A 24,414-nucleotide genomic window follows, 5' to 3' on the forward strand; every position below is an offset into this window, starting at 1 on the left:
TAGCAAGGGGAAACACGCTGAGTGAGTGAGGGTCAGTTACTCCACCTGTTCAGAGATGGGGATAAATTTACTAAATGGGCAGGATTAGGAGCACAGTAAGGATGGACAAACTAAAATAAATGGGTACAAAAAAGATGCAAGAATTGCTTGTTCTGGCAATGACTAGAGTACAAGGCTTCAAAAGTCAGCTCAAAATATTAAAGAGGATACTTTGTGATTCAAAGAGCTTGGGCAGCCTGGTGGCTCAGCAGTTTAGCGCCGCCTTGGGTCCAGGGCCTGATCCTGGAGACCTGGGATCGAGTCCCAAGTCGGGCTCCCTGTGTGGACCCTGCTTCTCCCTCTGCCTCCCTCTCTCTCTGTCTCTCATGGATAAATAAATAAAAAATATATATTTTTAAAAAGCACAAGCTGGCAGAGAGAAAGTAAGAATATGCTTACACTATGCCTAGAAATTCCACGCCTGGAGAAACTGCAACATCCAGAGAACCACCTGCCTAGGGTTTTGCGAAAAAAATGACCGCAGAAAGCCGTAGGAGAATGTTCATGGCCACATTACGTGTTCTGACGGACAAAAAGGTCAGAAATAGCGCAGGTGTCCGTCTTTAAGGAAATGCAGAAGTAGGATGTGGTGATGCATTTTCATAGGATACTAGGATACAGCCAGAAGCTTGATATAAATAAGATTTGCATGTCACAGTACAGATCTACATATTTGCAAACGAATATGTAAGAAAGATGGTGTGAAAGATCAGACTTGGAATACACTGGAGAGGCTATATACCTGGCGAGAGGTTGGGATTGGGAATAAAGAGAATTAAAATAAAACAGCTTGAAATAGAATGCGGCCTTGCGGCGCCCCGATGGCAGGTAGCCGACTGTGAGCGGAGGAAGGCGCTCGTTCAGCTCTGTAAACCCAGAGGTGTACAAAACAGCAGCAAAGGAGTTACCATTTCTTTGTAGTGTGTTCAAAGAGAACGTTTTTAATCTTTTTTTCTTTTTCAGCCTGTGGCCATGGGGTGGACCCCATGATCTGGTGTGACTCGAGCGGCTCCGCTGCGGGACACTAGCCGGTTTGCTGCCGGTCCCTGTGGCCTAGGTGGGCATCGCTGGTCTTCCAGTTTTGCTGCTTTCTCTGTGTTCATTTATCTCCACTCGGTAAAGTCCTCCTGCACATAACTGCCGGGTGACCTACACCACTGTTGCCTAAGCAGTGCTTTTGTGGAAACCAGAGGGAAAATTCTTGCAAATTAAACTACCTTAGTGCTGCTGGATTTGAAGTGGCAGATGGTGGTTGGATTTTACAAGGCCCCTTTGCCCTCTTCTTTCATTTTCTGCCTGTTTTTACATCAATCTTCTCTGTGCAGATCTGGCGAGGTATGTGAAGCACCCTCCAAGGAACTGCCTTAATGATAAGCCTGAATCCGGGTCTCTAAAGAGTCCTACTGCCTTTCATTTGCAGAGTCTGGGGAGCCCCTTCTGGCCTTTTCCATATTAAGGTTTTGCAGCCACTGTGATATTTAGAGAGAACACACATGCAGGATGGGGAGGCAGGGCTTGCCAGGCTTCTCAGCAGAGGGCCTCCTGGCAGGCTGGATTTATTAGATTTTTTTGCCCTCTTCCTCCATTTGGATTTCCAAATACTTTTTACTAGTTCAGCTTTAAAGCTGAGAAATTCAGCCAAATTGTAATAAAACACTGCAGGCTTAGTCCCCTGGAGTCCAAGAACAATTGCTGAACTTTTCCAACTTGGCTGCAAAGCAACATCTGCTGAAGTGTCCTACTCCACCTCCCCAGCCGAAGGGACATCACACCCAGCGCTGAGATTTTTGTGGTAAACAATTTGTTAGATACACATGTTGCTAATATCTATGCTAATACCACATCTCAGTTTTTAAAAATATGCTTCGTGTTCCTGCTTCTAGTTTAGGAGTAAAAGATTTCATAATGCTTATCAAAGCAAGATTTTGTTCCTTAGTTTTGAGTCATTCATTCATTCACTCGTTCATTCACTCATTGTTTTTTGAGCATACGTGTCAGATGTGTTCAACATGCCTCTAACCCTAGCCGGGTGATTGTTAGGTGGTCCTCTTTCTTTGCTGGTACGATTTGTATTGTGGTGATTGGACTGATCTGATCATAGTTCTGTGAGATAAATAAGTTGCCAGCTTGCCAATTTGCTACATGCCCTTCAAACCGTTAAATAGAGAGTTGATGTTCTTGGAAACAGAAGGAAGAGATGTGGGTGTCTTGTAACTCTGACTTAAATTTTCACTCAGCAGTAAGCTTCACTGCTAGGTTTTAGGGAATATCACCTGCTTTCATGTCGTGCTGGAGTGAGGCGTGGTGTGGCGTGGTACGGCGTGGGGGGGTGTCGCAGGGTGTAGCATGGCTTGGTATGGTGGATAGTACAGTACAGACTAGTGGGTGGATCCCAGACTCAATTAATAGCTCCAGCTTTAACTTTTCCATTAGCTTCCCTTGTTATCTTGGGTGAGTGCCTAACATTTCTGGGCCTCAGTTTGCTTAAAATTATATGAACGTTTGTAATTGGAGCTACTGGAAAAAAATGGAGGTCTATTTGTTCTCAGCACTTAGTAGATGCTCATTAAATGTCAGCCTCTCCTGTGGCATTCTAAGAAGAATGTACAGTGGGTACAAAAAAAGCAAGTCCTAGTCCTCAGGAACTAATTGTCTAGTTAGGGAGATGAGACGTTAGACCTTACGTAAAATCACCAGAGAAAGTGCCTCTGAGGAAAACCAAAAAACAAAAAAAAAAAAAACATGAATAGCACGAGGTAACTTACTCTTCCGCCAGTACCGGAAGCGAATAACTGACTTCTCTTTAAAAACATATTTATACTTGATGTGCAGAAGGCTCATCAAGACACACTCACACATATGAATATTAGTGACTTAGGGTTGACATTCAGCTGAAAGTTGTGTAAATGTTTGATCCATCTGGTGACAGCTCAAAGAACATGTTATTTCTAGTGTTTGCAAATAACTATCTAAATAGAAATCTACTTGAAGAGAGTTTATTTATTTTTTTATTTTAATTTTTTAATTTTTTAATTTATTTATGATAGTCACAGAGAGAGAGAGAGAGGCAGAGACACAGGCGGAGGGAGAAGCAGGCTCCATGCACCGGGAGCCTGATGTGGGATTCGATCCCGGGTCTCCAGGATCGCGCCCTGGGCCAAAGGCAGGCGCCAAACCGCTGTGCCACCCAGGGATCCCTGAAGAGAGTTTATTTAATGTGTATACCCTGAAAAGCAATTTCCTTTGCCATATTATATATTGAAAGAATTGAAAATCTTCCTTACATTCGCATATCTCCATGCTATTTGAGGTACAGTCATGGCAGCGGACCTTGAATGTGTCCTTTGACAGTGCTGGGTTAATGTGGGCACGATCTCCAGCAGGAACCTCTTTTTGAGGTAGTTATTTTAAATTCTCATTGGTCTTATACCAGCAGGTTCAGTGGAAAAAAGCAAGAGCTTTGAAGCTAATGAGATTTAGGTTCTAATCTATATCCTTCAGAATGAGGTGTTCAAAATTCGCTGGGATGGTCATAGTCACACTTGCATAGGGGACGTGGAACCATCTAGGATCAAGGATTGGTACTTTCCCCTTTTCATGTTAACTGTTAGTAAAGCATCTCTGATGATTGAAATCATCCCAAATGATGAGCAGTGTAAGAAAGGCGACTAGAGATCTCCCTCAGGGGCATTTACTAGGAAGGTGACCCTCACCCCATGCCAGTACCTCATTATCTTGGGGAATGAGATGGTTCTGGACACAGCTTGTGTCTGAAGTCGGCATATCAAGACTTTTTCTTCGGTGGTGAGCTTAGCAATGCTTTGGAGAAAGTCTTAAGGACCAGCTATGCATCTTCTGACTTTACATCTCACAAAGTTACTGGTGTCACATGGGGGCAGCGTAGCTGGAGATTCTTTGGTGAACACCTTCTGGGGACAGCTGTGCTAGTCCGAAGCTTTGAGGTGGTGCTTACGAGCTTCAACTTCATTAGTGAAGTTGGGGGTGAGGGGTGTGGGATTGGGAGGGTAGAGGGTTGGAAATACGGGGATTCCAGGTGTGGTGGCCGTCAGAGAAGGGGACTGATGGACTATGTAAAGGAGTTATGGATTGGGAAGCACTAATCATTCCTCCCCTTGGAGAATAAATTAATTAACAGCAGAGCTGGGACTTGAATGCAGGTCTTGTTCTTCCTCCGGTTCTGACCATCTCTCCGGTCTGACCATCCCTAATGAGGTGATATGCTTAGGGTTCTCGGGGGTAGCTTCTCTGGCTAGCCCTCCCCTCTATGCTGGATCGTCCATTGCGAAGGTGTCAGTAGCCACCATTCCTGAACCCCCCCCACACAGCTCGATTGGAGCGCCCCTCTAGGAGCTCCTGCATCCCCAAGTGTATTTCTTGAGGAGCTAAATTTAAACATTTCGCCCTTTTCTTGACTAATCTCCCTGTGTTAGAGTATTCTCAGGGTGGATTCAGAGAATCCAGAGAATTTTCTGGATTCAGAGCTCAGAGCTCGACATGGCATTTTTCATAGTTCCCTGAATGAACTTGCCCAAGTCTCAACCTCAGTGGATGTTGGGGGACAAAAATACTTATTTTACTTGCTTTCCCTGTTGGATGCTAGATTATAGTGAGAAAATGCATATGGAAGTACATTTCAGTAAAACCCTTTATTAGAAATGGAAGCACACAAAGCATGCAGAGGGAAGCATTTTTAAGGATTCCTATAAGATCAGAATGAAATTTAATATTCCGTCAAGTAAATAATTTATTCCTCATTAAAGTCCACCAACAAAAGATCATCAGGAACACACTTACTACAGTAATAAAGAAATTAGGTTCATTTTTCTGGCGGTAACCAAACTCCAAAGCACTCCAAAAGAACGATGAGTTGGGTGCGCGCTGGATGATTCAGGGTGAGTTTAAGGGAGTGGAGGCCAATTCTGAATTGGACATTTCAGGAAGCAGGAGCAATTTTGTGATTGTGTATCTTAACCACGTTTACTGATCAGATAGGAGGACCGCAGTGTGATGGGTGTTCTCCTTGGTAAAGTAAAGGAGCAGCAGTCTCTCTTCTTAGACAGAAGAGGGGGATGTTTCATCATTTTTGTGGTTTCATCATTTTTGTGAGTGGCCTTATCTCCATCTCCTTCCAAATATGGTCAAGGAGTGGCCTAGTTTAGACTTCGTTTCTCTTCCCTGAGTGTGCTTATATTCAATTGGGAACAACATGGCCTAGCTGCCAGCAGGGCTGCTCTCTCACCTGGTTTGGGGTATATTTATTCACTCCCTTTCCCAGGACACGAGGAAGTCATATTCTAGAGAGTGCCAAGGCTGAGCACCAAGGCAGACCGTCCCTTACAGGGTTTGGGAGGCTATGTGAAGAACCAAAATTAAGTTTCACAAGCAAAAGTGGGAACAACCACTACCCCCCAAAGCCCAGAAGTGGAGCCTATCGGGGGAGGGGGGTGTGAGTGAATGGAGTGTGGGCCTGAAGCAATTTCAGAGCCAGAGTGCAGCTTCTCCTTGGGCACGTGTCTGTTCACAGGTACTTGTGAGGGGTCTGCAAAAGCAGTGCAGGATTCCTATTTCCTGACTTTATAATTTTTTTAGATGTTATTTATTTACTTATTTGAGACAGAGGGAGAGAGAGAAAGAGAGATAGCACATGTGCTTGGGAATAGGGGGAGGAGCAGAGAGGGAAGGAAAGGAATGAGAAAGAATCTCAAGCCCACTCCACGCTGAGCATGGAGCCCGACTTGGGCCTGGATGTAGGGCTTGACCCCAGGACCCTGAGACCAGGACCCTGAGACCAGGACCTGGGCCAAAACCAAGAGTCAGACCCTTCACCCACTGAACCACTCAGGCTCCCCAACCTATTCCTGACTTTAAATCCAGTGACCAAACTTCCTCCTCAATACCAAGACAAAGTTTATCCCTTTTTCCTCCCCCTTACCTTCCTATGGTCCTTCTCTAGTCTAAATCTATGTACATAATCTTCATTTTAATTTTTATTTTATGTAGATAAAAATGAGAGTGGTAAACTATTAACTTCCGAGTTACTTCTGGGACGTGGTACTTAAGGATTTATTTTTATTTTTAATTTATTTTATTTTTTAAAGATTTTATTTATTCATGAGATACAGAGAGAGAGAGAGAGAGAGAGAGGCAGAGACTTAGGCAGAGGGAGAAGCAGGCTCCCTGTGGGGAGCCTGATGTGGGACTCGATCCCAGGACCCCAGGATCACGCCCTGGGCCAAAGGCAGCCACTCAACCGCTGAGCCACCCAGGTGTCCCAATACCTAAGGGTTTAGGAAGAAGTTGTCACTCTTTGCTTTATACACTTAGATATTATTTAAATTGCATGGGTTAATTTACTTTTTAATTAAGCTGTTAAAAACAAAAAACAAACAATGTAAAAATGGCAGTGATGGTGGAATGTGTGATTTGCCACTGGTCATTCTTTCTGAGGGGGTAATTTTAGATTTTTTTTTTTTTTAAGAAGAGAGATGTGAAATTCTCTTTCTCAAGGGGATGATGTGGATGTCTCGGATTTATTTAAAAGATGATTTTAATAAGAAGCTAAAAATCATGACTTGTGAATATCAATGAAAAATGGCAATGATTTTATTTGATTTGCTAATTAATGTAGAATCAGTGAGATGTGTAACTGAATGATTTCTAGAGAATTCACAGAGTAAACATGTATAGAGACAGCCAGGAATGGTGAAATGAATTTGCTTAATAAATGTAAAGCTGGCTTCTTGGAGAGAGAAGTGTACCAGTTTGTACCTCTCCCTGACAACATTCGTTTGCGGTGTACAGACAAGAGGCATTTGCTTCTGGAAACTTAAAGTAAGAAGGATATACTGGAGGTGGCATCAGTTCGAGTCTTCCCTGTTTGCTTCCTCGGGGGCAGTGCCCATCCACATGTCCAGAAGTGGACCCTGAAATGTACGGCCAACTAATATTCGATAAAGGAGGAAAGACTATCCATTGGAAGAAAGACAGTCTCTTCAATAAATGGTGCTGGGAAAATTGGACATCCACATGCAGAAGAATGAAACTGGACCACTCTCTTGCACCATACACAAAGATAAACTCAAAATGGATGAGAGATCTAAATGTGAGACAAGATTCCATCAAAATCCTAGAGGAGAACACAGGCAACACCCTTTTTGAACTCGGCCACAGTAACTTCTTGCAAGATACATCCACAAAGGCAAAAGAAACAAAAGCAAAAATGAACTATTGGGACTTCATCAAGATAAGAAGCTTTTGCACAGCAAAGGATACAGTCAACAAAACTACAAGACAACCTACAGAATGGGAGAAGATATTTGCAAATGACCTATCAGATAAAGGGCTAGTATCCAAGATCTATAAAGAGCTTATTAAACTCAACAGCAAAGAAACAAACAATCCAATCATGAAATGGGCAAAAGACATGAAGAGAAATCTCACAGAGGAAGACATGGACATGGCCAACAGGCACATGAGAAAATGCTCCGCATCACTTGCCATCAGGGAAATACAAATCAAAACCACAATGAGATCCCACCTCACACCAGTGAGAATGGGGAAAATTAACAAGGCAGGAAACCACAAATGTTGGAGAGGATGCGGAGAAAGGGGAACCCTCCTGCACTGTTGGTGGGAATGTGACCTGGTGCAGCCACTCTGGAAAACTGTGTGGAGGTTCCTCAAAGAGTTAAAAATAGACCTGCCCTACGACCCAGCAATTGCACTGTTGGGGATTTACCCCAAAGATTCAGATGCAATGAAATGTCGGGACACCTGCACCCCGATGTTTCTAGCAGCAATGTCCACAATAGCCAAACTGTGGAAGGAGCCTCGGTGTTCATCGAAAGATGATGGATAAAGAAGATGTGGTCTATGTATACAATGGAATATTCCTCAGCCATTAGAAACGACAAATACCCACCATTTGCTTCAACGTGGATGGAACTGGAGGGTATGATGCTGAGTGAAATGAGTCAATCGGAGAAGGACAAACAGTGTATGTTCTCATTCATTTGGGGAATATGAATAATAGTGAAAGGGAATATAAAGGAAGGGAAAAGAAATGTTGGGAAATATCAGGAAGGGAGACAGAACATAAAGACTCCTAACTCGGGGAAACGAACTAGGGGTGGTGGAAGGGGAGGAGGGCGGGTGTTGGAGGGGAATGGGTGACGGGCACTGAGGCGGACACTTGACGGGATGAGCACTGGGTGTTTTTCTGTATGTTGGTAAATTGAACACCAATAAAAATTAATTAAAAAAAAAAAGAAAAAAGAAAAAAAATGCCCCTGTCGAGGGGGCATTTCACCCTGCTAGGTGAAAAGGGTAAGTTTTTTTTAAGCCCTCTTCTTTGCTGTGAAAGACCTCCCTTCCTCCGCCTCCCCCCAAATTTTAGAAAACTTTTGTTTATTAGAATACTGTTTACACTTCCTTAGATGTGGACTCTGCTAAGCAAAAAAAGTAGACAGTATTATTTCTAAAGACGGATACCCTCCAGGGGAACAGCTCTGGCTCTGGTTCTAAATGCTATAAAGTCTCCTAGTTCAAGCTCTGCATAGTTTAAATTCCACAGGGACTAGTCTGAAGTTTGCTCTGCAAACCCTTTCTTCATAGATGGTGAAAATTAATACTATAAACAAGACCCTGGTAGTGTCTGGGGTGGGTATGAGTAATATTTATAAGAGCAACTATATCCCAGGCATCTAAGAAATATCATGAAAATATTTAGTTACATTTAACACATATTTGTTATTTAGACTGGTGAGTTCTAAGAGAAAAATGGAAAAATTGTACATTCTGGTGTGGGTTATTGGAATTGCACATCTAGCTTGTTTTGAGGATCTCTCTCAACGTAGTTGGAATGAATCAACTAATGAACAAATGGGTATCATCACCTGGTTTGAGTTTTTATATGTATCTCACTAAATTAAATAAGATTTATTTTATGCCCCAAATATCTCCATAATGGTGATTTCTAAAGAATTGCATTTGGTTCAAGGCAGCTGTACCATAATCTTCTGCTATTCAAGAAGCTTTGATTGAGAGTGCATGACCGTGAGCCAAGGAAATTTATTAGGTTGTTTTGTTGACCTGCATTTGCACAATGAGATAAATTATTTTAGCTAGGCTTCAAAGTGCTTCCTATCCATTCAGAAGTGACTTGGTCAATAAAGCCAGAGTAATCAGATATTACTGAATACCTGACGATTGTACACAGAAAACTATATATGGCTAATTTCACTTATTAAATGGTATAAAAAAGACATTTGTCAATGCTAATAAAACATAGTATTAAATAGATTATTTAAAATGTGCATATACTTTTTTAGATATAGCTTCTCGTTGGTTTTAATGTGCGTGTGTGTGATACACCCTACATTTTCACCTAAGCGTTTTGTCAATATTTTTTATTTTTAATTTTTTTAGAAAGGGAGAGAGGAGGGGCAGAGGGAGAGGGGGAGAGAGAGAGAGAGAATCTTAAGCTCCATACTCAGCACAGAAGCTGACGTGGGACTTGATTTCACCACCCTGAGATCACCATCTAAGCCCAAATCAAGAGTGGGACACTTAACCAACTGAGCCACCCAGGCGCCTCTCAAGATTTTTGTCGATTTGAACTATGCCCTTTCTCAGACAGCCAGAAATGCAAGCTTCCAAGGTCTTAATAAATAAATTCTACCCATTGCAACATAGCCTCCCAGGGTTAGTCAGGCATCTCAGCAATGACCTTCTGCAGGGAGATCTAAAACACTGGAGGTAGACTTTTATTATTATTGCAGGAACAGAAAATAATGGATATCCTTTGTTTAGCAATTCTTTCCCACGTTTGAAATTCAATAATGTGAGTGAACGACTACCTGGGTAACTAAGGGACAAAGAAACACTTAGTCTCTAATGTTAGCTGGGTACTTCATAGTGTGCCAGTGACTGTGATGCGTGCTGTTTAATAGTCATGCTTAATCCTCACAACAAGCTCAGTATATTGTCTCTATTTTATACATATCAGGAAAGTGAAGTGTAGAATAATTAAGTGACTCGCCCAAGGTCATGCTGTTGGGAAGTTGTACAGCTGGGGTTCCAAACCCTGGACACAGAACCTGATATTTAACCACTGCCATTGTAAAGAAATGAATTTTTTAAAATTTTTATTTATTTATGATAGTCAAAGAGAGAGAGAGAGAGAGAGAGGCAGGGACACAGGCAGAGGGAGAAGCAGGCTCCATGCACCGGGAGCCCGACGTGGGATTCGATCCCGGGTCTCCAGGATCGCGCCCTGGGCCAAAGGCAGGCGCCAAACCGCTGCGCCACCCAGGGATCCCAGAAATGAATATTTTGAAATAATTCTTCATGTACTTTCCTTCTAGTCATTAAATTTAAAAAAAAATTTTTTTTTCTTTAATCCTTCCACCATTAGGGCCAGATCATGAGGCTTTTTGTGCTAAGGAAGGGAAAAGATATCCACCTGTAGAAAGGAAGCTCATAGGTTGGGTAACGTATTAGAGAATTGTCAAATCAGTATGTTGTACACCTGAAAATAATGTAACGTTGTCAATTATACTGTGATAAAATCTTTCGATTAATAAGAAAAAAGGGAAAAGCTCATTGGATAAGTAAGAAGGAGGCTATGACATAGAATTCCTCCCAGAAGAGAAAGTAGAAAGTCCTTCTGGTGCTGTGGGAAGAGAGGAGTTGAGAAAGAGAGGAGAGCCAGATGAGAGCTTCTTGGTTCTCTGTGTCCTTAGGGTTGAACAGGAGGTGGGTGTGGTGAAACACCCACACAGGTTTGGGGCTGTCAGAGTGTCCGGGCTGGGAAGGCTCTAAACTCTTGAAGGAAGCCTGAGTTTGTTATGGCACCTTGTTCAACACAGTGCCACTGCATGGGCCTAGTTTAGAAGTAACGTCAGGGAGAGGTGTTTCTATGGACAGCCCTAAAACAGTCCCGTAGCCACTGGAGGGTCCCAAGTCCTTCCCAATACGCTTCCAACTCTGCTTGAATGGCCATCAGCGGAGATGGAGCCAGAGCAAGCTGGAGCAAGGTAACGGTGGTGAAAAAGAAAGTGACACTTAAAAAAAAACAAACAAAAACAAACAAACAAAAAAAGAAAGTGACACTTAGTACACGTTTGAATCGCTACACATTCTGATTCTGCTGTATCACATTGAATTGTATGACAGTATTGGAAGTTGAGCGGTAACTTCTTCAAAAACAAACTGACCAGCCTGGCCCCTTAGGGACTAGAAATTCCTTGAGCCTTGAGCAGATGTCAGTTGGCAATTTCCAGCTGCATTTTCCTCTTCACTGGAAATTCCCAATGGAGAGGGGGACCAATTGGTGATGTTTCCTACTTTTTGTCTTTACAGACAGTTGGGCAGCTGGGATATGTGTGCTCCCATGGGCAGGTCATTGGGTGGAAAATGAATCCAAGCCATTAAGGACCTTTGTGACCTTAAGAATATTGGTTCACCTTTCTGAGCTTTAGGTCCTTCATGTATAGAGTGGAACTAATAGTAAAATAGCATTTGCTGCATATAGTTTTTGTAAGGGTTGATGAACAGTGAGACAATTTTTTGGGGGAGGGTTAGACAAATATACTATGGAATATAATACTATTATTATTGTTAATACTATTATCATTGCCATTAGTGTTATTCTGAACTAACAATTGGGGGACCTGATATGTGTAAATAATCTAAGCACATGCAAAGCTATGTGTATGGTTTTAAGAAACACCATATTATCATTCTTTTAAAATCCAAGCAGTATACCTTAACATGTAATTGTACATTGCCTCATTTTCTATTTTACTTAGTTTTATTGATTCTCTCCACCTAAATGATCGTTTCTAGGCAGGCACTGTGTCTTGTGGTGAATAAATAGTAGAGGTTCTAAGATGATATGTATAGTACTTCCAAAGGTTTGAAAAATGTGAACTGGAGATCAGAGATACTAATTTTCAACCAATTTACAAGATAGAAAAATTCTTGAAAGCAATGCTGAACAAATAACACAGGAAAAGATGGATGCATATAGATTAGAAATTAAGAAATGAAATCCAATCAAGTTTTTAAAAATTCCAAGTCCTTGTCCTTTATTTTCCCATTTATTTTGTTGCTAAAGTTTATTTTATTGGCTTTTCTCCCTTATTATTACAAAAACAATGAGCCTTAGGCTTATTGCAGAGAAAACAAATAAAACAAATGAAGAAATTAGCATAATGAATACTGATTATTCTATGTACTTTAATAACTTGATAGTCTGCTGGATAATTTTTAATACATTTTACAAAGTATTCTCGGAATACTTTTGTTTCAAAATACACCTATTCTCTTGAAAATTATCAGAAGCTGTATAACCAATTCCATCCTGTGGACATTTAGGTTGTTTCCAACTAACCATTTTATTGAATATCCAGGTTGTTTCCAACTGGTCCCTTTTTTTAAAGAAAGGTTTTACTTATTTATTTGAGGGAAAGAGAGCATGAGTGGGTTGAGGGGCAGAGGGAGAGGGAGAAGCAGACTCCCTGCTGAGCATGAAGCCTGACTGGGGCTCCACATGGGGCTGGATCCCAGGACCCTGAGATCATGCCCTAAGCTCAAGTCAGAGGCTTAACTGACTGAGCCACCTGGGACCCCTCCAAATGTTGGATATTAGATTATTTCCAATTTATTACTATTGTATTACTTACTGATGTAACATATTACTACAAATATAGTAGCTTAAAAATAACTACAACCGTATTCTCTTATGGTTCTAGACATCAGAAATCTGAATCAGTTCATTGGGCTAAAGTCAGGATGTCAGCAGGGCTGGTTCCTTCTGGAGAATGTGAGTAGACAATTCATTTCCCTGGCTTTTCCAGCTTCTGGAGGCCACCAGCATTCTCATCTCTGCTTTTGTCACATTGCCTTCTCTTTTGTATAGCATCCCCCCTAGTTTCCTGTTATGAGGACACTTGTGATTATATTATTGGGTCCACCTGGATAATGCAGGATACTCTCCCCATCTCAAGACCCTTAATTACATCTGCAAAGGCCTTTTGCCATGTAATGTAGCATATTCCTAGGTTCTAGGGATTAACCCAGGCACATCTTGAGGGGCCACTATTCATCCAGCTAATAACAACCAGCATAAACAAGGTGGACAGGTAAAATAGTTTAGGTAAAAAAGAATCCTGAAAAATTTATGAAAAGTGATAACAATGTTTAAAGACCTATAAACTGTTGGAAAACTGCCACAGTTTCTAATACTGCCTAAAATAGGGGCCAGTGGTGTCCATTTTAACCAAGACATTTCAACCGATTTGAGGTCTTGACTAGCCTGTTTTCCACAAGTTCCCTAAAGTCTACTATGTAAGGACAAAGAAAAATAAATAAGGTAGGCTGTGGGGAGTTGTGTACCTCAGGATATGATTCTCCGAGGAAGTGAAAAGTAAGCAAATATATGAAGGGAAAGAAATGGATCAGGTTATGGGGCCTAAGAGAGAAAAATCTGACACAGGGAATGTGCTGCATATGTGAGTTAGGAGAGACCAGCTGATAAAAGAGAGTGTCCTGTGTTTCAGGAACTGACGTCAGATTTATGTGGCTGGTAGTGTATTTTGAGTAGGCAGTGGGAGAGGGATGCTGCAAAGGAAGCTGGCTAGTTATCTAGGGGCTGGATCAAGGTGGACCTCAGGCCTGTCGTATAAAGATTTTACCTTAAGGCAATTGCAGAGCCCTTGAAAATGACCTGGATCTTCTGAGACATGAACTTAATATTGCTATTATGGCAACACTCCCCACATTGATCTATATTAGTCTCTCTCTCTCTCTCTCTTTTTTAAGTAAACTCTGTGCCCAATGTGGGGCCTGAACTCATGACCCTGAGATCAAGAGTCACCTGCTCCACCAACTGAGCCATCCAGGCACCCCTCTATGTTGACTTAAAGCTTTCACACAATCCCTGTTGAGATTCCACCTTCTTTTTTTTCCCCTCTAAAAATTAATGAGGTGATGATCCTAAAATGAAATGGAAAAGGCTCAGAATTGTTCAAACAATCTTGAAAAGGAATAAAACGTTTGGAGGACTTCAATTTCTTGATTTTAGAACTTCCTCCAAAACTAGAGTAATGAAATAGCACAACAGTGGCTTTAGATTAGACGTAGAGACCAAAGGAATAAAAATCCTTGGATTTACAGCCAATTGATTTTTGACAAAGGAGCCAAAATAATACAATGGGGAAATAATAATCTTTCCAACTAATGGTATTGGGTAGTTAGTTATTTACAATTTAAATAACAACAGCATGAACTTAGACCTTACCTGATAGCATCCATAAAACTCAACACAAAATGTATCTAGAAGAGAAGAGATAGCTTTCTTTGAGTCATTAGCTATTAGGGACAGGCAAATCAAACCCCCTTCATATCCATGTTATAACACCCACTAGTGGTTGTGATAAAAGACAACTAATAATAAAAAGTAGTGGAAAAGATATGGAGATACTAGGACTGTCATACATTGCTGTGGGGATGGTACAGCCATTTTAGAAAACTTTGGCACTTTCTCAAAATGTTAAACATAGGGACGCCCGGGTGGCTCAGCAGTTGAATGTCTGCCTTCGGCCGGGGGCATGATCCTGGAGTCCCGGGATTGAGTCCCACATCAGGCTCCTTGCATGGAGCCTGCTTCTCCCACTACCTGTGTCTCTGCTTCTCTATCTCTCTGTGTCTCTCATGAATAAGTAAATAAAATCTTAAAAAAAAAATGTATTAAACATACAACTATATGTGACTCAGCAATTCCTCACAGGGATCTACCCAAGAGAACTGAAAATGTATACCCCAACCAAGCCTTTTACAAGAATATTTCCAGGAGCATTGCACACAACAGCCAAATATCTGACGATCTGTGTCTGACCAAGTGATAATAATCCAGCCATGAGTGGAAAGAACCCAAATGCCCATCAACTGATTAATGGATAAATAAGATGTGGTAAATCTATACAATGGAATGGGCAATAAAAAGGATATAATAAAAGGGAGTTAAGTACTGATAGAAGCTAAAACATGGATAACCCTGAAAACATCATACTAAGTGAAAGAAGCCAGTAACAATAATGACGTATAGTCTGATTCCACTTATATAAATATCCAGGATAGGGAAAATTTTAGCAGCAGAAAAGTAGATTAGTCATTGTCTAGGTTTGAGGGTAGATGTGGAGGAGAGTGGGGAATGATTGCTAATGCGTACGGCTTCTTTTAGGTGTGATGAAAAATGTTCTACAATTAGATTGTGGTGATGGTCGCATAAGTCTGTAAATAGGCTAAAAACTTGAAATGCACACTCTAGGTGAATTTTATGGTATGTAAATTGTATCTCAATAGAGATGCATAAATTTTTAAAGAATGTACTGGGGATTGACATACTCAATTTCCATCGGTGTGGGAATGGAAGTAGGAGGGGAACAAGACTGGAGGCAGGCAGGCATGTTAAATTTTTCAGGCGTGAGTTTAAGCAGGCCAGGTTGTTTTAATTTCAGATTTTATTAAAAATAGATGCTTATTCTCTAGAAGTCTGTAATTATAACAGTTTCCCCAGCTCTAGTCAATTGACCATCTTTACAACCTTTGCTATAGCCACAGCACATTGGAGCTGTGTCCCGTGTGGTGCAGTCAAGGAGAAAGGATGCTTTAGGTTTTATATGGTAAGAGTCTGCTGCTTAGCGACTCTGCTGATTTAGAGACAGGGGATTAATCAGGCTGTCAGATTGTTCCCCTGAAAATAGATGCAGCAGGAGAGATAGTAACCTGTGGCTTTCTCAATTCAGGAAGGCAGCTGGTTAACATTTTTTATGGCTGCAGTGTCTCAGTGTCTCTCTCCTTGACTGTAATTTAGGGCTTTCTCTATTTAGATGTACAGGAGACTTTGTGTAACGAGTTGTTAGTATTGATGTGTTTAAAAAAAAAAATCCCAAAGCCTGCTTTTTATGTATCCCAAGGCCGCTCATCAATAATTTGCACTTCACAAAGTAATAGACTTATGAAAACGGATTTCTTTTTAGTCTTCCTTTCTTCACACAATAAAGATACAGGCAAGCCATAGTGTCATAATGTCACAAAATTCAATACAAGTAGTAATTCTTTAACTGTTGGAGACATACATAAAAAAAGCCTAGTATTTATTTTATAAAGCAAAAACAGCAATTTAAAGATATTTAACTAGGTGTTGCATTCATTTCTTGACTGTTTGGAAGGACAACTCTGCATGAGAAATGAGAAAATAAGGTAGATTAGTGTGTGCATTCATCCGATGGCATGGCATGGGTGTTACTTAAGATTCTAAATGATTATAAAGCTAAAGGGATGACATAGAGGAATAAAAAAGTCAAATATCTGACAATCTGTGTCTGACTAAGTGACAGTAATCCAGCCAAGATTTCACCGATGGCTATAATGCGTGGGCTTTTCAGAAGCGCACAGAAGTGTCATCTGCAGTTGATTTGAGTTTGAACTTTTCCTGTAAATCATATAAGATCCTTTAAATACTCTTTTTAGCCTTTGTTAATAAGTTGGTTCTCATAACCTTTAGAGGCTCAGGTGTTTTCCTTCGCTTGAAGCCAGAGACAAATCTGGACAGACTATGTCATTGTTCCTCAAAGGGAGCCTGACCTTTACCGGGACCCTTGGAGAGCCACTAGGATCAAACACTTTTTTTGGGCGGGGGGCGGGTGGTGAAAATGAACAGATTCAGATATAGGAGTCTGGGTGTGGACGCGTGAGACTAAATATTCATGGCCATCTGCACTAACATTCATCTGGTGTCTTTTGCCTTGATGGAGAGTACCTGAAATTAGTCCTATGGAAATGATAATTAGGTTCAAAGTATTATTGAAAGAACAGTTTCATCATGATAGTTAACAGAACGACTTGTTACTGCACATGCTCAAGTTATCATTGAATATGGGCCGTGGAAAGGCTCACCCAGAGCTAGGACAGCACCGACTCTTGAGGACCCGTGGACTCTGTAAAAGGCCTTTGCGTCCAAAGCCCCCTGTCTGGGGAGGAGGGACTCGCAGTCCAGGGAGATGAAGAGAGGGCTGAGTAGTGAAGAAGCCCAATCTAGGAACTCACCCTTAGGGACTCGGCCTGTGTCCTGTCTCCTACCGCATGGGTCTTGTCATCTGCATGTTAGCATGTGCTAGCCGTGAGCACTCTTCATTTGTACGATGAACAAAAGAAAACCAGTCATGTAGGATGTTATGAGTGTTGAGCTTCCATCACTGCCTTTAATAAAAACCCTCTCTGTGCAAGAGCCCCGATGTTGTGTTCCTATTCTTTGCCTCCTCTCTGACGAATTCTGCTACATTCGGAGACTGTAGTCATTGTGGCGCTGCTGAAATATACTGTCATCCTGGGAATTACAAAAACATTGGGTACCAGATGCTGACCCACAAATCAGAAGCCTCATCGACATGGAGTCTTGTTCCTGACCTAGAGGAAGAATAACAACCTGCAAAATGTAAAATGCTATAAAAATGCTAGTTTTTGTTATTCATGTAACTTAATCTATTTTAGTGATTTTTTTTTTTTTTTTTAGTGGTCCCTAGCACAGCTTTTGCCTGGAGGATTAAGACAGATCAGCTTGGTAATAAACATATCTTTGTGCAAGGGTAGCTCTTGGCAACAAGAGGGTAATTGCTTAGAAACAGCTGCTTTCTGGTAAGAAACAGAGCAAACCCGAGTGAAGAATAGTCCCAAAATGTTCCGAGAAAAACCAGGCACTAGGCCTTTACAGCTCAAGAGGAGTATTCTCAAGCTGTCGGTGAGGAGTGGTCTGTAACCCCAAAGGCCAGTTGGTTTGGATGAAGCCAGACTCTGAAGCATATCAGGGAAAAGAGTCTCTGGAAATCTTTTTCCTTAAGTCTTTTTGGTCTCATTTTGAAAGTCTGAGGGTAGAACCCATGGACCATCCACATTTCAGAAAACTAATAGGACTAGTCAGACGTTCAGCAGATGGAAGTGTCACTCACCCAAAGGCCAGTGGTGTGGTAACCCGTGGTGGCCTTGTTGGCTGTGGGGAGACTAAGCCAGGGGTGATAATAGTAATGGGAGAGACTGTCTTTTGGGATTCCCCAGGGTCAGGTAGATATTGCACTTAACCAACAAACGTGCTGGAAATCCTTCAGTGGGTCGAGGTGAAGGAATTGACTTCTGTGTGGAAGTTGGTGGAACCCAGGTGACTGACAGTGCTAATGATATGGGGGTGGGGGTGTGTGGCAGGGCTGGTATGGGAGGTGAAGGTCTATGTGTGGAGGAGTTGTAAAAAAAAAAAGGTAGGATTTTTTTTTTTTTTTTTGCAGTCTCATGTTTTCTGTTTATAAAAGAAATACAAGAATATTGTTGAACATTTGGAAAACTATAGAAAAATATAAAGAAATTTAAAATCACCCACAATCAACCACCAAAAAGTAATTAAAAATACTGTTATGCATGTCAATCTGGACTGGAAATGAACACAGAATTATGACTATTGGCTTGTTAAAATGGTGGGGAAAAGGATTTTTTGTCTTTTTTCTATTTTTTGAAATTTCCATTTGCAGTGTTTTTTTTTCGAGTGCTTTTAGATAAAAATATATGGATGAAAGAGAACTATGACATACTGGTAAACTTTATAAATTTAGAACGTGAGTTTATACAGTGCCATCAAACTCAGTTTGATGAGGGATCTGATGACTACATGGGCCAGAAGATCAATGATCTTAAAAAAAAAGTCTTAGGACAAATATGCTCAAAGGGAAGAGACTTAATATTTTTGACCTTAAGGCAGTTCGTGTAGAGGCACCTGAAACAGAGACTGCACCTTCACTCTGGGATATAGAATGTGCTAGGCAGTTAGCCAAGGTAAGTGAACAGTTGCCTCAGAATGGTTTTGGAGAGATGATCCAGTGGACGAGAGAGGGGAAGCTGTGGGAGTTTCCAATGAACAATGAAGCAGATTTTGATGATGATGATGGCTCAGAATTTCATGAATATATATATTTATTTCTGGATAAACACCTGAAAGATTTTCCAAAACAAGGACCAGTTCGCCACTTCATGGACTGGTGACCTGCGGCCTTTCCGAAAACCCATACCTGAGTGTTAAACAGAAGATTGAACACATAGAGTGATTGGGAAAGTATTTTAATGAAAAAGAAAGAAAGTGGCATACAGTTTAATTGAATATCATGGAAATTTTTATTTCAAGCTGTTGGAGATGGATATTATAACCAAATGTGAAATTATCTTCCTAGAAAAAAATTTGTTTTGTTCTCTGTTATCTTCACTTTAAGCATATTGTGAGTTTTTCCCTTGTGAGTATTTTTCTAAAATATGATTTCAATAGCTCCTTTGTGAATCTATTCATGTGAATAGATTATAATTAATCTTAGGAATTCTCCATTGTGTACATTTAGTTCTATTTTCACTATGATAAATAAAACCGTACTTAATATCCTTGTACACAATGTTGGTGTGGATCTCCGTGGCTTCCTTGAGATCACTATTTCAAAGTAAAATCACATGATCAAAGGGTATACACATTTTTCATGCTGCTGATACATATTATTGGATTGTTCTCTGAAAATACTCTAAAATTTTATACTCCGAGAGGAGATGTTGGAGAAGCATCGAAAAGGGACCCAGAGAAAGAAATTGGGGGATATCTCTGAGAGGGGCCTAGCGAGAAGGCAGGAGAGGGGCTTCTCAGCAAGGAATCTAGAAATTCTCAGACATTTGTGCCTGAACCGGTGACAAGGTCAGCGAAGAGAGCGGAGGGCAGCACGTCATCTTGAAGAGGAAGTTAAAGAAAATGACGCATGTGAAAAATGTTCCTTGGACTCTTATGAGCTTTACAAAATTATTCTAGAGTAGCTTATGATCCTAGTCGCGGAGGAGGCCCTGAGGCACAGGGGTTGGGTGGCTTTCCTACCATCACACTAATGCAAGTGATAGAACGCAGATTCCAGATGACGTCTTCCAAATCCTCTATGGTTTTCTACTTGACTTTTTCTGTACCCCGAAGTAAAGAGGCTGGCCTGGTGTCATCTTTTTAAAATGCTTTGTGATGCAGTGGAATGCCCTTCCTCACCTTTGGGGCAGGAGCTGCTCCCCCAAGGGTGACTGACGTGAAAATGAATGAGGCTGACATGTAACCAGAAAGAAAGGAACAAGTTCTACAAAATGAAACGACTCTTTTAAACTCAAAACTCACTATTTTGTCACTTATATATTATTGCTAAGCATAAAAGAGATTTTTATGAGGCTCTTTTCAAAAGGATTACTCAGCTTCTAGGCCAGATTCATACATTGCAGGTGAGTGGGAGGCTCTGTGACGGATTGAGGCCTGACCATTACGTAGCAGGTAGTGGCAGGTTGAGGCCGCTGCGACGTTGCATGCACACAGTAACTAACGCGCTGGCAAGGTGCCTTGATAAAGCTTTTAACCTTGGTCGTTTCTCCCAAACCCACCTTATTAAAATGGCCTGCAGAAAGACATGCTTGGTTCTAGGATTTCTTGCTTTTTTTTTTCTGGGCTGAATATGGCATCAAAGGCAAAGAAGAGAAAGAACACCCTCATCATTTGCTGAGCAAGTTTGAGCTGAGTGGGTATGTAGATGCCCCAAATCATTTGCTTGTTATCGGAGGACAGTTTCCTATTCACTGCAGGACCATCCTGGCAGATGAGTGTATTTTGAAGCCAGTATCAGCAAGATGCAAAGGGTAGGCTGCTCTTCTTGTCTTCTTTTTACACAAAGCATAAGTGGTGGGGATGGAGGAGTGGGGGGTGGGGGGTCAGAGTCTGGAACTGGAGCCATGACCCTGACACTATTTAGGGTAGGAAAGGTACTTCCTGTTGCTGGGTCTCAGGCTCTTCAAAGGTGGACACCCTAGGATTGCTTAGAAACAAGAAACTGGGTCTCAACTGGGTCCTTTCCTACTTCTGTACCTCAGAAAGGAAAAAAGATGGGTTTTGTACAATATAGCGCAGCGCTCTTCGGATGGTGATCTGTGGACCAGCAGCAGCAGCAGCAGCCCCTAAAAGCTTGTTAAGAATGTGGCATCTCACGCTGCATCCCACCTTGCTGAATCCGAATCAGCACTTTGACAAGACCTGCTGGGGATTCGTGGGCACAGTCAAGTTTGAGAAGCTCCAACGCAGAATGATGCAAATGATGCAGCGGTGCAGCTTCATTGTGCATAGTTACTGTGCTAAGCTCTCCTCCAGGGAAAATACACAAGTGTGGGGCTGCCCATTTATTTCTGAGCTGAGATTCATAGTGAGAGTCTTTTCCATGGAAGGTTTTTGCCCTCCTGTCCTTCTGCCGAAATTGTCACCTGAGGACACGGGATCCACGACCGATAATCTGAATTTACTAACAACGCATTCTAAGAAAGGTAAACAAGGTTTAGATGTGAGTGTGTGTGTGTGTGTGTGTGTGTGTGTGCATGCACACCCCCCACTTCAGCTATGAAAAGAATGCCAGAAGTTAAAACAAAGGAAAACAACTATCCACTACTTCGCTACCATAACAAAGCAGCTTTTTCCTATGTTCTTTCTCAGCCCTCTGTATAAATGCAGCCATAATTTTTGCGTAGTTCTGACCACAGTATGGACACAATTTTTTAAATAAATTTTTTATTGGTGTTCAATTTGTCAACATACAGAATAGCACCCAGCGCTCATCCCGTCAAGTGCCCACCTCAGTGCCCGCCACCCAGTCACCCCCACCCCACCTCCCCTTCCACCACCTCTAGTTTGTTTCCCAGAGTTAGGAGTCTTTATGTTCTGTCTCCCTTTCTGATATTTCCCACTCATTTTTTCTCCTTTCCCCTTTATTCCCTTTCACTATTTTTTATATTCCCCGAATGAATGAGACCATATAATGTTTGTATGGACACAATTTTATTTTGGGCATCGCACATTATATAGTAAGCATTTCTATGATGCTGCCTGCTAATCATGATTATAAATGCATGCTGTAAAACTTTTAGCAACTTCTTCTTTTTTAAGATGATTTGTTATTTGAGAGAGAGTGAGACAGACAGAGAGAGGGAGAATCTGACTCCTTGCTGAGCAGAGGGCCCAACGTCAGGCTCGATCCCAGGACCCCAGCATCATGATCTGACCCAAAGACCCTTAGCAACTCCTTGTACAATTAAATCTTTACTGATCACAGCTCTTTTCCTTTGATCTTATTTCATGCTACATATCTGAAATATCATTGGAGGGATGGATAAATAGTAATGTTGGCAAAAGGAAAGTCTTGCAATAAATCTCTACTTATCTCTTTCCTGGACCTCCTCATTCTTACAGGGAAGCAAAGGAAAGAGGGATGAGAAGGGCTCTTGCTCACGGCCACGTTGCTGTAGAGTCAGTCCATTATTTATTACCGAAGTTTACACATTCAGTCTCTAAAATATAGAATGAAAACTAGAGTTTGTCATAGTACACTTATGTTTTGTAAATACACTTAATTTCTTCCTCACCATTCAACAGAATTTCTGAAGGTTATCTTCCTGGCAAGGCTTATTGGGAAAAAAAAGCCAATCCATAAGTTTTTAAATAAAAATCCACCCCCCCTTTCACGTCCATTGTGGTTGAAATCCTGGTGTTCTTTCCATAACTAAAGTGTGTGTGTGTGTGTGTGTGTGTGTGTGTGTGTGTGAATGAGAGAGAGAGAGAGAGAGAGAGAGAGAGAGAGAGAGAGAGAGAAGTAAGTATGTCCCATTTAAAAAATAATTTGCCATGAGCAGCCTGGGTGGCTCAGGGGTTTAGTACCACCTTCAGCCCAGGAAGTGACCCCAGGGTCCCGGGATCGAGTCCCACGTCGGGCTCCCTGCATGGAGCCTGCTTCCCCCTCTGCCTGTGTCTCTGCCTCTCTCTCTGTGTCTTCCATTTACAAGTAAATAAAATCTTAAAAAAAACATTCTCCATGTAAGGGATATTTTGATTTTTCCTACGTAGCCCATCTGTTCTTATTTAATTTTCAGAGTAATTGGTAGTCGCTTCACTTGTTCTGTCCAGCGAGTTTAATTATAATCAGTGGCAGAGAGAAGGTGTGTGCTGATTCCGTTTTTAACCTTAATATGAACTCTGAGGCGTCTTTGAAGGATTTCTTCAGCATCTTCTGACTTTCAGTGTTGCTGCTGAGAAGTCTGATGACATTGTGACTCATGATGTTGTGTGTGGAGCTTGTTTCATGTGGTCCAGGGCATCCCCAAAGTCAGTTCCTTGTCTCCAGTGTGGCTCAGTAATGCGAGGCCTCATCTTGGGGGTTCTGCTTGTCTCCTAGCCTTTTTGACTGAAACCCAAATTGCTCATGTTTATGCCGTACGAGGCTCAAACTTTCCCCAGCACTTTAGTCCGTCTTGAATATGTCTATACATTTTGGATATTAACATTCTGTTTTAAAAACTGATATATGGCCTTCAAAATTACAATTCACTGTCATCCATACTGTCAGCAGTCCCCTCTCATCTCCGTCTCCAGTGTTCTCCAAGACCCTTAATGCTCCTCCCTGTGATGCAACTTGCCCTCCCTGTGAGAGAGTCTCACTGGGACTGGCTCGGCCTAGGATGTGCTCAGGGTCCAAACTGGTTCTAATCTGGTAGTAATTTCATTTTGGCATCGTTAACCTAACTAGACCCGGTGTGGAAATTCAAGCTGGGTTTGGAGAAGTTCTCCAAAGTTAACAAGATACTAGTTTTGCTTGGTCATCAGCTACATCGAAGAGGAAGGCTTTTCTTTCTTTCTTTTTTTTTTTATGAATTTATTTTTTATTGGTGTTCAATTTGCCAACATATAGAATAACACCCAGTGCTCATCCCATCAAGTGGAGGAAGGCTTTTCTATTCTGAACATGTTGCTCAGACAAGAGAAAGGCAGTGAACTGGAAGGAGAAAGAGAGTGTTTTAATTCTTGTTTTGGTTGATCTAAATGAAGTTATGATTTAGAGAAATTTTCTGGGGTGGGGAGAGGAGATATATGGTGTACGATGGACTGTGAATATCATAATGGAAATCAGAGAATGAAAGAAAAATTGCCCCAATTCCCACCCTTCCAATAATTCTCCTGTGCTTATTTTTTTTTAAAGATTTTATTTATTTATTTATGTGAGACAAACACACACACAGAGAGAGAGAGAGAGAGAGAGAGAGAGAGAGAGAAGCAGAGACACAGGCAGAGGGAGAAGCAGGCTCTATGCAGGGAGCCCAATGTGGGACTCGATCCTGGGTCTCCAGGATCATGCTTTGGGCCAAAGGCAGGCGCTTAACCGCTGAGCCACCCAGGGATCCCCTCCTGTGCTTATTTAAAAAATTTTCCCGTTGGGG

This window comes from Vulpes lagopus, chromosome 19, assembly GCF_018345385.1.
Source record: "Vulpes lagopus strain Blue_001 chromosome 19, ASM1834538v1, whole genome shotgun sequence".
NCBI lineage: Eukaryota > Metazoa > Chordata > Mammalia > Carnivora > Canidae > Vulpes > Vulpes lagopus.